Below are 21,744 nucleotides of genomic sequence, written 5' to 3' on the forward strand. Positions count from 1 at the left end.
TCTTTCCTTTCCAAAATTCAGACTGTTCATAAAACAGCAATATTGTATCACATTATATGGTTTAAAGTGTTTCTGGAGAAGCACTAATTAGGCATCACAGTTTTAAAATAAATAAATAAATAAATGTACAATAGTGTCAAACTCATTGTTTTGAATTCTTTCTCAGACCTTGACAGGTGCTCAAGCCTGAGTGAAATATTTTGAGTTTTTAGTCACTCTTTCCTACTGGCAAGCACAGCTTTGCAGGCTTTCAGTGAAACCACACTTCTGACACTTGCAGGTGTTGGTATGTGGAAATTGTTAGTCTACAAGGGCTTTCAGGGAAATTTGTAACGAAAAACACTGTACTTTTTATGATAATAGATTAAGAAAAGAAAAATTTGGACTAGTTTGAAGGACATGAAGTGTTTAATTTCAGCGATTAGTTGATTAAACACTGAATCCTGCCATGACCCAGGTTTTGCTTAGCACATATTCATCTTTGTAGGAAGAAAAACATCTCTGCTGCACCTGGCTCCTTTTTAAAGTTCCAGCTTCATCAAAAAATTATTAGGTACAGAAGTATGGGATGTAATTCCTGAAGATGTGACTGGTTATGTTCTCTGAACCCTCATATAAGTACAGTCCCTACTCAAAAACAGTGGGAGGAGAAGGTGTGCCTGTTTTCCCTTTTGTCAGCAGTTAACACCACTCAGACTGAAGCGGCAGTCACATTAAATAACCTTCTTTCCCCAGGAATAGAAGTCCATTTTTCCCAACTTTCAGGGGAGTGACTTTCCTAAACAACACCTTTTTGAAGTAGTCTGGCAAGGGTTTTTCTCTCTTCAGTGTACTTTATCACAGTGTTTCTGAGTGAATGCAGTGGAACCATACTTCATGAAGAAAAATTGGAGCTACTGCTGCCACCACCCCTGCTAACCCCCAGAAGCTTGGTGCAGCACTTTATCACAAGGCAAGGGTTTCAGGGGACCCACTTTAAACACACCAGCAGCATGTTCCTGTTGTTACCACGCCAAAACATCTCTTCATCAACATGACTGATATCCTGTGAATAACACAAGCTAGATACAGATACTGTGGAGCTGGCAGGTGGAGTGCTGTGCTAGAGATGTGGGAGCTTCTTCTGGTCTTTCTACAAGGGCTAATTTTTCCCAGAGAAACAAAAATCCATGCTGAGGGAAGTTCTCCTTTCAGTTACACTGTGGCTGATTCGCCCCCTTTCTGTTGACTCTGAGTGTTTTCAGTTCTGACCATCCAGACATCTTCTAAGGCCCTCTGAACAACTGACCTCACAGTGTTTGTCAGTCATCACATTTAACCTCAGTCGTGGTTGGTGGCCAGTCATTATTGGAGTGGCTTCTATGCTGTGCATACAATGCCTGTTAAATGAGCATCTAATAAGTTCTTTTCCCCTCCCATTCCAGTGAGATGTTTGGCTTGGATTTCTATCTGAACATCTTGAAAAAGTAGTACCAAAATGGTCGACTTTGCAGTCTATTTACCATACAGAGGGTATGTGTCACATAAAAATACAACTGTGAAGGATTCCATAGAATAAATCAATATCACTTCTAAGGCAGGCATGGATCATATCCTCAGCACACATCTGGTTCCCTCTCATGTAACTTCAGAGTATAGCAAAGGATATATTAATTAATTAAATTAATATTTGGAATAGAAAGCATCCTGCATCCTTATCATTCAGGAAGAAGCACAGGCAGAAACATCTTCAAAAAACCATCATATGACTTAAAACTCGAATAAGCTCACTGATGGGGCCCCTCTTGTCAGAGGATTTCAAAGCCCTTTGCAGATTAAATGCCTTTGAGGTACATGATTAGCCTTGCCATTTGGCAGAGAAGTTAAGCAGCTTCCCCCAGGTCACATGCAACAGCAAAGCACTACCAGCAGCAGCCAGTGAAACATTTTCAGAGGCAGAAATGGCTGCTGTGTCCAAATGCCATTTGTACATCTGAGTATCTCCACCAGTAACACTTGTCACCTACTTATACCAGTGCTTTAAAATCCTGCCTACATAATTTATTAGTCTTTATAACATTCTCATGAAATAGGTAACTAATTTATTTCTGTTGTACGAGTTAAAATGAGGCATAAAGAAGTACTTGTCCAGACAATTCAGCAATCTGTGAACTAATCCAGTATAGGAAATCACTAGACCATGATTTTTGAAGTGTATGTTCATTTTAAACCACCATGAAGACCCTACTCTACTATTTTTATATTCCCTCCAAACATATAGGTGCTGAGTTTCCTCTACAAGCAGTGAAACAGAATTTTAAGAAAAAAAAATCATTGAGATAATCCATCTGACTACTGAAATACATGCATACTGTATTATGCAGCTAGGAACATTAATAAAATTATACTTTGCTAGGATAAAGACAGAGAAAATCCATTGCATTGGGAAAAAGTGAAGCAGTACAAAGTGATTTTATACTTCACTATAAATGGGACCTAGATTCAGACAGGAGTATAGCACTAAAATTTGGCAAGTTCCTCAAGAACATAGAAACATGTAGCCTAAATAGATTATACTTTTGGTTTTTGGGGGAGACGGGGGTGCAGCAGGCCTGGGAGTAAGGCAGCAGAAAGAATAAAGAAACCAAGTTGCATGGTAATGTTTGGGGGGGTTTTTTGTTATAGTGCCTTTTCATTTCTCTCTCTCCTAGAGCTAACTCCACAGATAAAAGCTTTTAAAATTACGTAAGAAGTGCACAAAAGCTGGATTTGCATTGCAGACAGCTCGAGTTCTGGGCAGCTCCCACTCATCCTGTGCCTTCCTGGCACTGAGAGCCAGCACTGCAGCGTAGAACTGATCGAGGAGCCCTGCTGGGAAAGTGGGATTTACATGAGAAACAGATCTGGAGAGTTCTGGTACTTTCCAGAAGGGACAACATGGTATTATTCCTTGAATTTTGTCCTCTCAGGGCATTCAGTCCGAGGAGAAACATTTCCAATAAATATTATTGCAATACCACTTACAGAACACCCACTGTTCTACAAATACATAAGGAGTCATCATCCTCGCTCTGAGGCATTCACAATTTGTAAGGCACATAAAAGCAGAGGGAGAGAATACCACATTCTGGTAGGGCACTGCCTGGTCTCAGGAGTTCTCTGCAGGCAGGCAGGCAAACACATGCACAGGCACAAATCATCCCTGCACTTAGACTTCTAAATAACTTTTATCACCTGGGAAATGGAATAGAAACAGAAGAGTATATCCAGCCAAGATAGTAACAAAAAAATGAACCTTGGGGAGGACGTTTCAGGTTCAAAAAGAAAGCAAATTATGATTGTAGCAGCCTACCAAGGAAACAGTAGTTGTTGTACTGAATGCAAGGAGGACAAGCAGAGATAAAGCTGACAGCACCAGCCTCACAGAGTCTAGAGGCACTTGTGCATTAACAAGTGTTTTCCTGAGAAAGCCAGGTTGAAATACAAAGACACCACCAGCATTAAACCAGGCTGAGCAACTCAGGCACTGGCATGATGAAGAGGAAATTATTTATCTTAGAGCAGGCCTTTAGAAGAAAAGGTTATTTGTGCCTGCTGCAATGGCGTGACAGGCCAGAGGATGAAGTGAAAGAGATCTTAAAGTTTCTAGGGGTACAGGAGAAAGACAGGAGAATAAAAAGCTGAAAAGCAGAGGTAGAAAATTCCTCAGTTCCAGGCTGCTTTTGTTGTTGCTTATTGGTTTTGTGGGGTTAGGTTTTTTTTAAAAGATGAAAAACTGAGAAGATGACGCTGGTTCTTAAAAGATTCTGAATTCCCTCTGGTTAAATCCTGCCTTCAAGTTCCTTTATGTTTAAAAATTCCAAACTTGCCCCAAGAGTACCCCAATTCTAGGCTTCTGGTCCCAATTCATGTACTTCTCTTTGTACCAGGCTCGTGAATCAGTTGGAAAATAGAACAGCTAATGTGAAGAATGCTGGCCAGGAATGCACAAGATGGATGGAAAAAATGTAAAGGAAATGGAAAGGAGCTGGAAGTGAGTGAAGGGAAAGTAAAGCATGGAGCAGCTTGCTAAAGGAAGACATGAGCTGCTTGTCCCAAAGAACAAGTGAGCAAAAGGACAGGGTGAGGGATTGGACACAGAAATCTGTGCAAGAGCTGAGGATGTTGATCTATGAGAAAAGAACAAGGTTCTGAGGGAGAGAATGGCTATCCGGGCTGCAGGCAACATTATAAACAAGATTTTTAAATGTTCAAAAAAAAAAAAAAGTAACAAATAAATATAGTTCAAAATCTACTTTATACCACTTTGCACAGTTCTAAGTGCTAAGAAAGAACTTTGCAAGAGATAACTGTGCTTCCCAAACAAAATGAAATATCTGACTCATTTTTTTTTTCTGTACACAATCACTAACATGCAAAGATATGATAGGACTGAAGGGGGAAAAAAAACCCCCAAACTACAAGAAATAAATCAGAAGCATAACCAGAGTGCCATGGTCCACTCATCCCTTATTTTCCCATATGTACAGACCCCTAATAAGTCACTATGGAAAAAAGCAAGCACACAGAATTTGAAAACCTACTGATCTACAATCTTAAATGTTGTACTTTACTGTGTCTTGAAAGCAAGTGCTTGTTATTATCCTGAATAATAAAAAATGCAGGTATAACTAAGCAACAGTACATTCTGACACATAAATGTAGCATGGCATAATACAAGGTCGCAGGCACCATCAAATGTCTGCTGACATAAAAATATACAGCTGCAGATTCTTAAACCATACAATATCAGTAGGAGTCCAATGAGAATTAGTAAAAACACACTGATATTTTTCTGATGGATTTTTTTTTTCCCCTGGGCTGTTACAATAAACAGTGATTGGGGTGCATAATCTGAACCCTGTTATGAAAACTAGTTTCATGCAGTTTAATTCCCATAAGGCAAATGTTGAATCCCAGCACTAATAATTAGAAAATACAAAGCTAAAATGGGTTTCAATATTCTTTTTCATGTTTTCTGTTGTTGCCTGCCCTGGGAAGCCAGAGAAGCAGAGTTTACAAGTGCTACACATTCTCATTTGTTATGCTGTTCTGCACAGCCACAAAACAGCTACAAGATAGGAATTCCACATTCAAATTGTACTGTCAGAAAATGGCCTTTTCCTTTCCTTTTGGAAAGGTTTGCCAAGCCCTCTGGGATCAAAAGTGGGTACCATTAGAAAATGGATGGGAGAGTACGGAGAAATAAACAGAAAATTCAGTCATTTTCCAGTCTGGTCTAATATAGAGCAGAACATTAATAGACTTTTGCCAAAATTATTGTGTTGCTTATACCCTACCATAACCCCTCCAAACCACAGTGGTGGAACAGGTACCATCTAATGTCAGGAGCAGGAGCAAATACATGGCCACAGTTTCTACCAAAGACTGTATGTGAACTCAAACATGGTTCAAGGCTTATCTTACCCCAGTTCCCACATCTTAAAAGAGAGATTTAAAAGATCTCTCTCATGGTTTTGAAAACTAATCCATTACAGTTCCCATAGGGCTGGTTCATGACTGGTCACCACATTTTGAAAACACCTTCAGGGATTAAACTGGTGACCGTCAGAGAAGGCTGCAAGTTTACACCACCTGAACTCAGGAATATTTTCTGTTACTAGAATCTTTAATAGATCTATAATCCATTACCAAACTCCATACAGCAGTACAAACTGCAGTTCTTATGTTCTGGCTAGTAACTGCAGATGAACATAAATAAGGCAAGGACAGGAAAACTGATAATGAACGTACACTGCCTGATTTTTTTTTTTTATTCATTGTTATGGGACGATGACAATCTCCCTGTGGAATGAATTCTGTCTTCTGCTGTGTTTGCCATCTCCCAAGTCACACAATCTTCCAGTTACCACTGGTACTGGCTTCTTCAAAGTGTTCTTTTTGTGTGTAGAAATACCCATTCCTCTCTATCTGTAAAATCTACAGTCTTCAAAGAATCATCGTTATCAGCACTTGTCAGTCTGACTCAGTCTATTCAAACCTGACTTGGTCTGTCTGGATTTACAAGCAACTTCTTGCAAAGAAATTATTTACCCTTGCTCCCCTCCACTGCTGAGGGAAATGGGATTCTTGTCCATAATTAGAGCTATTGATCTTCAAACTGCAGCATTTCACAGCTCCCTGGACTCAGAAGATATGCCAAAATCTTTTTTCTGCCCTGGAAGAATTCCAGTTTTGTCACTCAGTGCAATCCTAACTAGGACAAGCATCAAGAACACAAACCTGTAAAGCATTACAAACCTCCAGGAAAACAGCATGTGTGACTTACAGGTGTGACATATGGGAATTGCCTTGTTTTAATCCAAGACTGTCCATAAACAACTCCCTGGAGCTCTCTAGCAGGGATCCAGGGGTGGTCCAGGGCTGGTGTCAGGACAGAAGCTCACTCAACCAGCTCAGTCCTTTTGTGGCACAGTGCCCACCTTCCAGGATTGTCCCACTAACATGGCATGCCCAACAGGAATTCCAGCTCCAGAAAACCAAGGTGGAGGAGCAACATTCCCCTCCCAACTTTTGTATAGTGAATAATTTGGCATTAGACAGCTCTTGTTTTACTTAGGAAAGGTACTTGCAGGGATGAAGGGAGACAGAGCAGAACCAAAGATACATAGTGAAACTGTAACTCTGAAATTATTATTTAGGCAAACACACACTTGAAAATGGAATGCAAGTTTTACTTGAATATTATCTCCTGTCTATCTGCTAGCTGGAGAGGCTACACTAGCCATCAAACTCGCTGACTGAAAGGGGTCAAAGACAAACCTCTCCAAACTACAGTGTATTATACAGGCAATGCATATGACTCTGGATACCATGAAGCTTGCCTGTATCTGCCAAACTGCAGATTTTTCCAAAATAAAACCCCAAATCACACATACAAACAAACATCTTAAAAGTAAAGTTTATCTCTTGTTGCATTAGAATAAGTTTTATATTTGTAGTCAGACCTTTACCAAGGTGCCTTGATTTAATGTTCCATGTGAGGAAAAATTAAAAAAAGGTAGAATGAAGGTTCAGAAATGGAGCACTTAAATCCCAGAAATTTACTAGTCTTAAACTAGTCTTAAAATGCCCACTGGATACATCAGCTACACTGCAGTACAGAGAGATTTATACATTTTGAGGAAATGGTTGAGTCAAGAAATTTTGTCACAGATAGACTTTACCTACTTTACTTAATCCCAGGTAGAGAATATTCATGTAAATACAGATTTTACAGTTGCCTCCCTTAAAAACTTGACGTTCAAGTACAGATCAGGAACACAGAACACAAACTAAATGTTGAAAGCTCTTTAGGAAAATCTGGTGCTGTAGGTGCCAGCTGTCATATTTTGATGAGGCATGGATAAAGCATCCCAAAACTCATCCAAGTGTCCCAAGTTAGATTTCTCAGCGCACAGAAAGTCTTTTTTAGTTGCACATTTTACCATGGCCCCTTTACTGCCAAGGAGTAGCTATGTTTTTGATAAAATCTAGAACACATCCTGGAGGACAAATACTGTTTAACAGCAGTTGTGGTTTGTGTCACACTTGTCTGAAGAAAAACACATCTTTAAATCTATTCTCCTTTTGTGTACCAATGCAACTCACTGAAATATGTGGAAATGCTCTGCTTTAGACAAATAGTGTGTTAATGAACTTTGTGTTTTACTTTACTTCACTGAAATGGCTGCTTGGAATACCAACCATTTGGAACTCTGTCTGTTCCTACCATGCCCGTGCCTGCCAAGGGTTTCAGCAAGGTATTTTCTCTGAGAATTTATTTATTATATACAGGGAAATCTGACACACTGCAGCCAAGAAACATCTCTGGAATCTCAGATGTAATCAGGACAGAAGGGGAGCTGGATGCATCTGTCTGGTGTCTACAGGATTATTCATCTGTGCACAGAAGCTCAGGATGAGCTGGATCTGCATTGGCTCCCTGCCAGCCTTGCTAACATTACCAGCTAGAGAGACAAATCTTCAAATGTGCAGGGTTTCATTACCTTTTTTTTCCTAGGATTCATCTTATTTTCTCCCTCTTGAGAAAGCCTCTTTCTTCACACAACATATTTAAATGATGTCATGGACTGGAAGTGCTGTAGAACTGTATCTGTGATTTCAGAGCTCACAAGCAGTCATTTGAATATTCTAGAGCTGAGCAAACTGAGGTATGGCATGAAAGACAAGCGCCAGTTCTGGGCTTTCCATTGTAAGCAGCTCATAAAACACTTCTATTTGAAGTGCAGAGCATCATTCTTCAAAGATACTTTCTCCATTTATACCTGTGCACTTGGAGTATAATCTCCAGCAGCACTTTTATCTGCTTTTTAAACACAAATATCAGTGACTTTATTTTTCCTTCGAGTGAAGTCTCAGAAAGGAATGATTTGGGCATGATAAATGCTTGATGAACTCATCAACATTAAGAGCTCTTTGAATGCTATTACTTTTATGGAGGGAAATAATCAAATTCCTTTTCCTTTTGAGATGCACTGATGGCAGTACAGCTCTGTTGCATGAAACAATGAACTTCCAATTCCACTTCAGAAATAGCTTTCATGTGTAATATGTACTATTTGGGTAATCTTACTAACAAAGAAAATCATAAAAAATGCAAACCTAATCAACCCAAATACTAAATGAAAACCAAACCTCATTAAAATCCAATAGCAATTTGGTTTGGAGAGAAAATATTCTTAGCTGCCTTGTGTTAGGGAAATTGTTGGCAACGTGACACACAGTGATGCAGATGAGCTCCTCATTGTCCCCAAATTTTTAAGTACAAACAGGCTTTTGTGCCTGAGAAATTAGGTGACAACCAGAATCAGCTGTGTATTCTCATGATTGTCACCAAAGAAATGATCAGATTTCATTTGTCAAATTGGAGGCTCAGAAAACCTGGAAATTGGTCCTGAGGTCCCAACTTGGAATGATCAGTCAGCCAGTAGAAGCGACAAACACAGCTCAGAGTTAATATAGAACAATTAAATACAAATGCAATTCAGAATTAATAGTAAAAAATTAAGTATTTTTCTAATAACTTCCTCTTCTTTCCATTGTAATTAACCCATGGCAAAATTCACTAATATAATATCTACAGAGAAACTGGCTAAACAATTGCTGGAACACTTTGATCTTAAAATTTCCAGATGTTTGTTTGAATGATTCATGCACATAAACATCTCCTGCTAAATACAATCTTGTCCTCTACTGCCCTCTTGAATGAAAATCAGAAAGTTGAAACTGGTTGGTTAATATGAAGCTTCCTGTCATCAGACAGGATTTCCTTCACCAGAAGTAACAACCATTATTAATAAAGAATTGATAGGTCCCCCAGAGTCTTTACTGTAGTGAGCTTGTTCAAGACGTACATATTTATCAATATTTTCAATTGGCTTCTATTCTGTCCAGACAACAGGAATGTGATAGGGAAGGTTTTAAAGTAAATTCCAGCAATTTATTATTTAGATGTCTAAGAGCTAATTTGCAAAACCAGAGTTCATTAGGTTGACAGTGGTGAACCTAAGGATAAAATAAAAAGCACACTCACCCATTTTGGAGCAATTTGTCAAACACAATGTGCTGATAGGGGACCTGCAAAGGGAATTGTCAAAACTCCCTGGCCTTCATGTGCCCTGAATATTTCAAATTTCCAGACCTGCAAACTGTTTTTAAAAAGAGAAGAGAGGAGGAAAACAAACACAACACTTTTCTACCATGTGAAATTTTATCCTCATTTAGGTTCTAATTTGAAGAACAGAACGCAGTGTTCTAAGTAACAGAGTAAGAGATGAAAGTGTTAAAAAACACAAAAAAGCCCATGAAGAATTAACAATATAACATAAGCTTTGGCCTGACCCAAATTTTGCCAGCCTTGTCAGAGCTGAACTGGAAAATCCTCTTACAGGCTCAGCTTGAGCAGAATTTATGTTGATTTCACATGTGTTTTTCTTGAGGGGGCCGCATATTCCTCCTTTCCACAAGGTTGGAAATTCACTGCAATGACTTCCAGAGCAGTCATCAAGCTTGGAAGATTTCACTGTAACACTTACTCTAAAAAAAAAAATCTTCCTTGATAGTAGGATGCTTAAAGTCCTAGTCATTGTCAGATGAGAGGCAATAGGTACTCAGCAATTTCAAAAACAGGCTTCAATGCTTCTAATTTACCTTTCTCAAGTGAAGGGTAAATTGCCCTGATTTCTTGGCTCTCATCTCCTCTCTGCTTTTTGGTTTGGTTTTTTCCTGAGTAAAGGGTACATGAGACCTAGTTTTGTCTCTGTGAGTTTTATTTCAAGCAGGGATAGTAAAGGAAAAGGCAAGGTCTCCTTGACTAAAAGATGCCACAGGCAAGACTAGATGAACTTTAAGACATGCAAGTCCCTCACCAGGTGCGTTTGGGATATGTTTGAAAGGAAAGGCAATAGGAAAGTGAAAAACATGGGAACAAAAATGAAAGGAAGAGAGGATTAAGGAAAATAAATTAGAGCCCTTCTAGATGTAAAAAAAAAAAAATCCATTAGTAGCTGATTTTCCCCATCACACATTAAGCTTGGTTCATTCAGGAGCATTGAAGAGAACTGAAGCTTGACATACCAACTAACAAAGAGCATTTCTCACATCAGAAATAAACTTCTGGGCTCTAGTGGAAGAGAGAAGAGGGACACAGAGCAGCGAAGTCAGCTCATTGCTGGAGCTGCTTCCTGCAGCTGACAGAGGATCAAGCCAGTTCTCGTGCTTTTCCAGAAAAAGAAACTCAGTATGTACACTTGTAGGGGGTCATTCATGTCATGTGTCCTACTTTTAGCATTTCCCATCCTCCCTAGAAAAAGCGTGTCAAGTGTGAACATATTTCCCTTGCCATTTAGCAGAGCTCTTCATCACAGGCTCTGTAGCTTATCTTCCATATCACCCAGGAATTCCAACATCACTACTGCTTGCAAAATTCCCATATCTCTTCTTTTCATCTAATGCTGCAACTGTCTCTCGATTTGCCTATAAACCAGATACTAAAAACTACCTTTTAGCCTTTGCAAAACATGGCTCACCTGTGAAGCTCTTTGAAGCCTCAGCATGCAAAAACCCTGATTGTCACCCTGATGTTCTGTGCCCTTGGTGCAGAAATGGGCCTTTCACACATCAGCATCATTTTCAGCTTGCTTTTTAACACATCCAAAACCCTGCAGCTGGACTAATGACAGATCAAATCAATGGATTAAGCACAGGAGGGTCTCACACCTGTCTTCTGCTGTATTATATCACCTTCTTAGCTCCTCAGGCAGCATAAATGTGGCACCAGTTGGTCATTATCCTCCATGACTGGACTAATTTCAAATACAGTGCAAACAATTATTGTGTGCAGCAAAATCAAGTTATCCATTTTTTTCTCTTTAGTTTTCAGATAAAGAATAGCAGGCATAGTGTAATAAACTAATTTGATGAGATTCATCACTAACAACACTATTTCATTTAGGGCATAAATAGCTTTTTATGTAGTTTTGTCCCCTATAAATTCAATAGTAATATATCAAATAGGACAGCCTCAAATTTCATTTAGATTTTGCTAGAGGAATCTTAAGGAACAGTGTTTCACAGCAGAGTATAGGCACTGCTGCTCCATCAACAGAACCCAACTCCTCTCTTCATCCTTGAAATCTCTGGACTTTCTTTCGGGGATTCTCTATCAAAAAAAAAAAGGCAATTTAGATAATGATTATTCCCAATCAAGTAAAAAGTTGTGAATTCATCAGCATGCACAGGTTTTAAGCACATACTCTTGTGCACCTCACTAGAAGTTACATGGTGTATTTAAGCCTGCATCCATGGGGGTCTAAGAATCACCAAGCCTTAAAACTTTGGCTAATAATCTTTTACACAGATAAAAATCAGGGTTGGGAATTCACACACAGCTTAAGAAGAAGCAAATGATAATTTAACTGAGCTGGTTCCAGAACTTTTCAGAAATACTCGTAACCCGATGAATGCCAAAATTGCATGGTTTTAATCATATGTATCTGTTCTCACGACAGATGATTGCACATGTGTGGTAATTTAGGAGAAACACCCTTTTTCATCTTCACCTCAAGACAATATTTGGTTGTGGGTGGCATGAGTGTTCCCAGAATATCTAAGTTAATACAAAAGGTAAAAACCTTTTCTGCTGCATACTGATCAACTGGAAAAATCTGTCCACAAAACTCCTACCATCTCTAGCAGAACTAGGATATCATCCTGGCATTCACCATCTCAGCTTAGTGCATGTTACATACTGTGCATGTCTACAGTCATCCTTTGAAAATAAATGTCACTGGATAGAAAGATACTGAGAGCTTATCCAAAAGAGCAGTAAGCAGAAATGAGCCAACATGAGAGATCCTGTAGTTAGAAATCTGTGGCACTGCAGCTCATGTCAGAGGATAATACTGTGGTGCATATTCAGGGAAGAAAACACAGAAAGATGAGACCCAGCAAAGAAGAGACAGACAGATGACACTGCCATCCCCAACCAAAAGCCTTCTAAAGTTAAAGCATTATTTTTAAACATGAAAAGAAAATCTATTCACTGGTATAATTTCTCTGTCTTCTATATATTCAGATGAGATTTCCCAAAGTACTTGATATTTGTTATTTGGTACTAAATAAAAAAATAACAAGACAACTCCCTTATGAAACTTTGCTGTTTCAAAGCTGAGACTAAAATAAAAGCCTTCTTACCACAGGAAATTATGACATCTGAAACATCAAGGCACCCTACATAGTGGAAGAATCCCAGGGTTTCTGTTCTACCTTCTCTATGCTGTAGAAATAACTACTTCAAAGGTAGTAGAGGGTAGTTTGGGAAAGAAGTGGTGGTTACATGGAAAGCTAGCAAAGCCAAAAGAACACTTATCCACAAAAATCTGAAGGAAATAAATCAATCTTAACTTTCATGCTATTGTGTGAATATATATGTGTGTGTATATAAATATATATATGTTTTAAGTATGTAATTCTAAAAGAACTTGGGGAGGGAAGACACATGAAATACATTTAATCCTAAAAGTTTGCTTATATAAAGCAACAAGATGTCAAGAGTTTATTTACTGAAGTTTCTTTCACTGGCATTCTTAATGTTTGCTTTTTAAATTTTAAAATCATGTGCCTTGTTTCAATTCATTATTCAGCCTGACCTTCCTAAAATGACCAAGCTGATATTGTGATTAATGAGCCAATTATTTTCATCTAAGACATGGAACAAAACAGATAGCCTATTCCCCTCCAATTTACTTTTTCAATAAATAGTGCCCCCGCCTCCTTTTTTTAACCACTGAAAGTTTATGATGGATTTCCTATGTAACACATTCCCTAAATTAATAGGATCTGAATAAGGCAGGCTAGAAATGTAGGGGTTTAATTACCTTTGCTATTAAAGCAAGATGTAAATACAACTTTACTAATCTGAAGAGAGAAACTCTGAGAAGGGAGGCTGACAGGAGTGCAAAAAGGAAAAAACCACGCACTTGAAAACAGTCACCCTCCCTACAACACTAAGAGAAGCTTTCTTCCCTTGTCTTCCTGAGGCACATTTTCACCATTTATTCCAAAAAATGTCCTTTAAGTATATAAGCAAGGTACAGTTTCAACAAAAGAACATGAAAATTCTTTTTTTATAAATTAATTCTAAGCCATGTGGGTGGACTGTACATTTGTAGAAGGAAAGAAAAAAAGGGTAAGAAGGAAAAAAAAAACCAACAAAAACCCAACAACTCTGTGGGAAAAGCTTTCTCCATCCAAGGAGCACCACAGTTAAACAAATAAATACACTGGAAAGGCATCAAGGGAAATTCATTATATTATACTCAAGAGACAATTTAATAGCAATAATGGAAACAGTACAAGGACTGTGACTTCTAAACTACAGGTCTTGAGAATCTCCTGCCTCCTTGAACAGCTGCAAAACACCCATTCCTCATCCAGCTATGGAGCCTTTGGAAATTTGGTGTCTGCCAGTGCTTGCTTCAAAGAACTCCACTGCTGATGGGTGCAGACAGCAGCACAGACAGCTCTGAGCCTACCTGTGATAAGACACAGTGTGATTATGCAGAGTAAACACATTGCTTTCCTTTAGCATTTCTCTTTCCTCAGGCTAGGAGTTTCATTTTCTTTTTGACAGCTTATGAAAGACAGGAGAGAGAGGCACCTGCAAGGAAGTGACGATAACAGTTTGCAAATCCCAGTTCGAAAAACATTATTTATTTAACTCTGTGTAATGCTCTGAGTACCAGGTTCTCAGCAAAACACCCTCAAATAATGATGATGATAACCCAGGAACCCTGTCCTGCAGAATTTCATTTGATGTTCTAGTTCTGCACCCCTATGGTGCCTTCCACTGGAAGATTTCCCTTTCCTCTATGACCTAATCACCAATATACCTGACAAGAATCAGCTTGACAAATACCCAAAAACCCCAAACCCAAAAACACAACCCAACCAAAAAAACCAACAAAGGACAGATTATGAAAATACCTTGCCCAAGGTCACTCATCAAGTCTGTCAGAGATAATAACCAAGTCAGACTCAGCCTGAACTCCAGACAGAGACAAAACTTCTTTTCCTCATGCATCTGGTTCAGAGGATCCATAATCTGTTTGAGAAGCCAGTGCTGCACTTTGCACCGTGGCACAGATGGGAGACCAACATCCTGAACAGCCCCAGGTCCCTCAGCACAGTGGATGCAAACCACACAGGGCACAAACTCTAGAGTTCAGATATACAAAGACAATGCTTTCCTCACCTGTTTCACAATACAACAAATAATTTTTCCCTGTTCAGTGCTGCAGATTGCCTGGACAGCAAATTAAAACAGTCAACACCTTTCTGTGAGCCCCGAATCAATTCCATGCCCCTCTAGGTGGGGATACAGATGCTTGGCCCAGCAGTCAATCTCTTCCTGGCCTGAATAAACACAGATTCTAGAAAACACTTAGAGTTTGAAGACTTTTGGTTGATAATTGCATTTGGATTGTGCATCAGCCTATGAAGTGTGAAGAATGCAAAGTTACTGAAACAAGTTTTAGAAAACCTGTATCTTACAGGAATAGTTTTGCTACTGACACATACTGATGCCTTTTCTTGGTCTTAAAATCAAGAGTCAAATACGGTTAAAAGGGAAAAAGGGATTTTACCTTGGTATCTATTTTAAGGATCTTTAGGTGCACACATCCAGGTGGAATGTGCCAGAAGGCACACACACCAATGCACACCTACAATAGATCAGGTATAACATTATAGGTCTTACTAATTAGCAGATCTATCAAAAATTCCCCAATGAGAGGCTCGAGTCAGCCCCCCTCCCCAAGGAACTTTTCCTTGGATGGTTCTATCTTAGTTTGCAGAATGTGTTCTGGAGAGGACCTTGGTGTCTGGGGCACACTGATCCCTAGCTACAAAGCTTCTAAAAGGTTAAGTCTTCTAGCTGAACAAACTCCAAGAATGTAGGCAAAAAGCACTAATACAGAAGTTGTAAAAAGGTATAAAAGAAAAGGCAAAAAATCATCATGGCATCAATACAACCCATTTTTTAATGATGGATTTCCTATCCAATTCATTCCCTGAATTTATATGAATATGTTAAAATATAGAACTTATGTTTGATGTGTCCTCTCTTATTCTTAGTATGTTATGAGAGTCCACTGTCCTCAGACCCTAATCTCATACCAGGGGCTATGTGATCCCTAAGCAAAGCTTCATAAGGGATTCTGTCAATTAACACTTTTCTTGGTCAAGTAATCATCGAGATCCTCTATATACTATAGGCCAGGCTGTCTTATTAATGTTTACATATGTCAGTGTATAAACAATCATATTTCTTCATAAAAGCTTGAGAAGCAAAAATATTTTCTACAGGAAAAAAAAAAAGATTCTGGAAAGTACACACAGAGATGAGAACAGTACCAAGGCACTCAAATATCTCCAGTGCTGAATGCAGAAGAAAAGAACTTGCTACAGAATACTAAAATATAAAAGAAAATCCTCATAATCTTTCAAGAAGATTTTTTTTTTTGATCTTCAGCTGAAAGCAATTCAACTGTTCTTTCTGATGAACTGCAAAATCCTATCGCTGAAGTCAGTCATGCATAGTCTTTAGGAAATGAGAAAAGAATAGTTTGAACTTTGGAACTCCATACAAAAATTAGAAAAAAACTCATCTTAATGGAAAGCTACTTTTCAGGATGATTCTGTGCTCTAAATTATTGCTGACTTTTGAAGAGTCCTGGAGAGACCGTGCCATTTCAGCAAGCACTAATTGATATTTACAGAGTGCTGCTAAGTGGGGTTATCACCATTTTAAACAGCTCCAAAAGTCAGACAGATTAAGCATAAATTGAGGAAACTGTCTCTTCAGTACCTCTTTCTTGATGAAAGTGATGTTAAGGCTCTAAAATTGCTTCATTTTAAGGACTACAAAAATAAGAAAAATATTAGTAACTCTCCACCACCACCAATACTGAAAGCTATCCTGGATTTGAGAAAAACTCAAGACAGTCTTCACCACACTGTCACAGGCCACCTTTTAAGGGTTCCTTTATTCTCAATCTCTCCATAAAACTCCAGCATTTATGACCTACCCCAAACATGGAAATTGAAGTGACTGAATTTTCAAAAGAAAATCTGAAGTCATTAGCAATTACTGAAGATTTTAACCACAGCTTTTAAAAAAATAAGTGACCCCTTTAGGGCACTCAATTACAGTTTGCTAAAATGCTAATAGATGTAGCCCTTTTCTTCACCCTTCCCTCTCACCTCCTGAACTCCTTGAAATGCACTATCTGAATAAGTGTTATTTTAACTCTCTTATTTTCTCTGTTCAGAATCTTTGTATTTTAGCACTCTTCCAGTACTTAGAAAGAGCAACCATTTTGTTCTCAGCCATTAAGTCTCTAATAACACTGCTTGTATTTTATTTGAAAGAACAAAACACAAATCAACAGTACCAAGAAAACAAAAACAAACCAAACAAAAAAGCCCAGCAAAACCCAAGAACTCAACCCAAATCAAACCCTCCTAGTTCTGAATTTCCACGCTCAATTACAAATGGAAAACCTATGAACACATTCTGGTGACAAGGATAAATTTTTTACACAAAATATGGCTTAAGAAAGAGGTAGGAGAAAAGGGTATGGTGATTGATTCTGAGCTGCATGAAAAGAAAACTTTAGTAGCCACCCAATAGACTTAAGAGTTTGACATAACATCACTGTTCTTGTATTAACAAGAACAAAAAAATACATAATCACTGAAGCAGTACAGAATTTTCTTCCAAATCTGCCTTTCTGTATTAGAAGAGGAGAAAACACTCAGAGCTTGAATGTATGGCAGAAGTTTGATAGGCAGAGACAAACGACAGCTAACGTATCCTTTGAAATTAAGTCCCAAAAATAGAGAACTTAATTCTGCTGCAAGGTAGTATAGAGTATTTAATTTGTTGTAAGACAGGGCCCTTGCCATGCCAGCTTATTATCTGAGATGTGCCAGTCATGGCAGCCCAGTCTTCCCAGGGGCTTGAGCTACAAGCTCAGATCTTCAAAACCTGTTACATTCCTTATTTATGAACTGATACACTTTGATCAGCCAAGCCAGTCACTCTTTTCTCCCCTCTATTTTCATCTTTCATCAAACTCTTGATAAAATTTCATTTCAGACAGGTCTATAGACTGATGTTATACTCCGGGCAATTCACTAAAGATTATTTTCTATGTTAATTTCAGAAACAGATAAAAATCAAATATACCCCATCCTTGAATTTTCCTGACAGTCCCTCTCTTCTTGCACAAAGGCACAAACACACTCTATAAAGATTAAACTCAATACCACATCCTCACACACATTGGGAGAAAACATTCCTCATCTTTCAAGAGACTAAGAGTACATAGGAAATGGCATAAGCAAATTCAATACATATTATAAGCAAATTTAGCTGCACATTCAGGTACTTTTCTTGAGAAGAGTAGTAGAAGGCTTTTGTAAGCAGTTGGCAGATTTTCTATTTAATTTACTGTTTCACAGGGGATGGGCTTAACTAACAGCGTGACTGAGGCTTTGATCAGATGGCAATCAATACCGAAATCAAAAGCAGAATATACAGAACACAGAAAGAGTATGAGGTGCACAGCCAGGTGCAGTCATTGCAAAACCCTCTGCATCACACATGGAGGAAAAAGGGCGCTCTGCAAGGCCCCAGGGATTTTAAAATTATTTTATAATACTGCATGTTCCTTAGATAAAGAAAATGAGAAACTGTGCCATTAAGTTTACTTCAGAGGCAACTGGCTGAGAGAAACTTCTCTTTTCCTAAAACATTCCCCAGTTAGAGGCAGCAACTGTGGATAACTGTCTCAAAGACCAAAAATGGACATTTTTTGGTGGTTGTCCATTTCTGAATAACAGTAGCACAAAGAGTGCAGTTTTAACAAGAAACTGCTCAGTTATTCTACTCATATTCAGAGATAACGAAGTACAAAAGAGACGTGAACTGTAGTTGCTTCTGTCTGTTGCTGTTGAGCTCTGTACAGCTCTTAGTGCCTGACAGAAATTATTAACAGAAAAGCCTTTCAATTTTGAAAAGAAATGCTGTGGATCTCAGCTGTGAATTTTTAAGCTTCCAGCATTGTCAGTGTTTTAAGGAGGGGGTAGGACAGAAAGAGGAAGAAAAGAAGTCTTATTTTTGTCTCCTGAAATGGGAAGACCATTTCTTTCCCAGCTATATGTGTGAGGGGATAAGTAGGTTAAAGATGTTTTGGGCTCTTTACGTCAGTGGGAAAGTGCTCTTTACTTCTGGGAAAGTAGGCACTGGCCCAAGAAAAATCAAGGCAAGTCCATTTCCACTTCTTACATACTGAAAGACCTTCTTATGGTCCTCATTTCCCTTTTAAGTGTCGTAAAATTAAATAACAAAAATCCACAACTCCATAAGAAAACTGTATGTAAACTACCACAGCCACAGGTTGGACTGCCAGAGTGTGAATGTTACTACAGTATTGACAAGGCATGATCCTGTTCATTGGTTAAGTTGGCAGTTTTACTGTAGTGTCAGAATCTAAAGTGTGTTTCTGTGGTTTAACCCCAGCTGGAAACCAAGCCCCACGCAGCTGCTCACTCACTCCCCCCACAGTGGGAGGGGAGAGACAACCAAAAGTGAGTAAACTCATGGGTTGAGATAAAGATGGTTTAATTGGTGAAGCAAGAACGGTGCACTCAATCAAAGCAAAACAAGGAATTCATTCCTGGCTTCCCATGGGCAACCATCTCCATCACAGGACAGTGACTTGGTAAATCAAACCCCATCACTCTGAATGTCCCCTGTCTGACTTACTCCTTCTTCCCCCAGCTTTATACACTGAGCATGACCCCGCTTGGTGTGGGACATGCCTTGGGTCAGTGGGGTCAGCTGTTCCAGCCTTCTCCCAACCTCCTGTGCACTCCAGTCTCCTCGCTGGTGAGGTGGGGTGAGAGGCACAAAAAGCCTTGATACTGCTCAGCAGTAACCAAAATATCCCTGTGCTACCAACTCCGTTTTTATTGCAAATCCAAAACACAGCCAAGTGCCAGCTACTGTGAAGAGAAGTAATTCCATCCCAGCCAAAACCAGCAAGTGTCCATTTTCCTCCTGTGGAAGATGGGCCTGTCGAAATCTTCAGTCAAGGCTCAGTTGTTACAGTCCTACAAGCCTTAGCTGCTGGAGCTGTTCCAGCTCTAAAAATTGAAATTCATTGCTGATGTGCTACAGCAGAGTAAGTCAATACACCATCCACTTCAGCACCTCATTTCCTCATTAGAGAGGATCCACAGAAAGTGAGCTTTCCTTCTGTCACACCCAAAGAAATACACACTACGTTGGACTGGAAGGATACACACTGCACAGGAATGTGGCCCTTAGGCTGACCAGAAGTACATAATGGAGACCCAGCACATAGATTAAAGCATGAATTTTGGCTTTCAGAGTGTGGTGTTACAAGAAAAATGAAGAACATTGGCAATGCCAAAGTTTCTATGCTACCTGAAATCAGACTGAAAAATCCACAGACTAATCTGAATATACCTGTGCCAAGTTTGCACCTAGCTCAAGTTTTTGTTGTTTGACCTCATTTTTAGTCTTGTTGGAAATACATTACTCCATTAAAATGAATAAATATAAATTTTTGAATTTAAATCAAACTGTTCACTTGACTACAAATCTCAGTACTCAAACTCTCATGTTGCTTAGAAAACTCAGTGCTTGAAATCCAGCCCTTTCCAAGATGTTTAAGTAGTCATCATCAGCATAGGTATAGGACAGTAGAGGAATACTTGGTTCAAAAAAACCCAACATATATGGTTCATGTTTTATAAAACCAATTTCTCATATTCTATTAAGTTCTGAAGAGAAAGGAAATAACTTTTGCCACATCAAGGCGTAAACCCTATTTTAGTGTATTTATTGGAATTGATGCTATGCTTCAGAAAAAACCAGCCCTTTGCCATATATTTAGGCCATAGTTCTCCCCTGATAGTTTCCACAATACCTTTCTCTGTCTTCTTCATTTCTGAAACTTCTAGACACAGTTCCACAATATCATCACAGGATATTTAAACAGCACTTTGTTGTATTAAAACTAGAAGTTACATTAGCATAGGGAATCAGAAGAATCTCCAGAATATTTTCTTATGTCACACCATGACTCTTTTTATTATTATTTTTTAAATAAAATTACACACCAAAAAAACCCTTAATCATACACTGCCATGCCAACCAAGGCAGAGTTTCAAAGCTGTAAAAATAGAACAGGCACCAAGCTGTTTTCCCAAGCTGTAATTGAAAGCCAGCTTGGCAGGAAGCTGTGTTCTACTGGAACATGACAACTCACACTACTTTTTTAATCTTTGCCATCACCAATACAAGTCTGCATCACACAGCTGGGGACTTCTGGAGGGACCTGTGGTGCTTCTGCCACTGGATGTGCCTTACACCATCAAGATCACAGAAGGAAACCTGCAATTTCCTTCTGAAGTAGCTTGGAATACTGATCTCTCCAAACAAAAGTGTGTTGTTTTGGTTGGGGAGGGGGGTGGATTGGGTGGGTTGGAGGATTTTTAATGCTTCAGAAATTGTTACTCACAGCTTACTGCAAGAGTCAGACAAAACCCAGATCCCAACTCACTAACCAATTGGGTTGATAAATCAAACTGCTGCAACTCTGTATAACAGCATAAACATGACAAGATCAAACACACTCACTGGATATTATTGCATGTCTTTAAGGAATCAAAAAGGTTTGGTACTCAGATAAGACTGGAACCAAAATTCACTAAAAGCAGTTGACATCTGGACACCTTCTTTCACTGAGCTGATAATGCTTCCAGTGAAGAACAAAAAAACCAAGCCAGCTGACAGCTGTGTAACAAAAAAAATGTTCAGTGGCCAAGGTGAAAATAATGTGCATTTTAACAATTTATAAACAGGACATTAATCATTTCATTTAGCTTTCTGCATGCACTTCTAGAGGGGAACCCATCTGCTGTATTTTATAAGCACACCTTAGAATGAAATGACTTAGGCTTTGCAGTCAATAAAGAAAAGTAGATATAAGCAAGGGAGTCAAAAAAACCGAGTTAAGTGACTACATGTGAACCAAGGAACACCATTCATTGCTACCATTGTGGTAACCCATTCCTAAAACACAGCTTGTCCTTTACTAACTCTGCACA

Source organism: Coloeus monedula (assembly GCF_965178545.1).
Source record: "Coloeus monedula genome assembly, chromosome: 6".
In the NCBI taxonomy this organism is placed as follows: domain Eukaryota; kingdom Metazoa; phylum Chordata; class Aves; order Passeriformes; family Corvidae; genus Coloeus; species Coloeus monedula.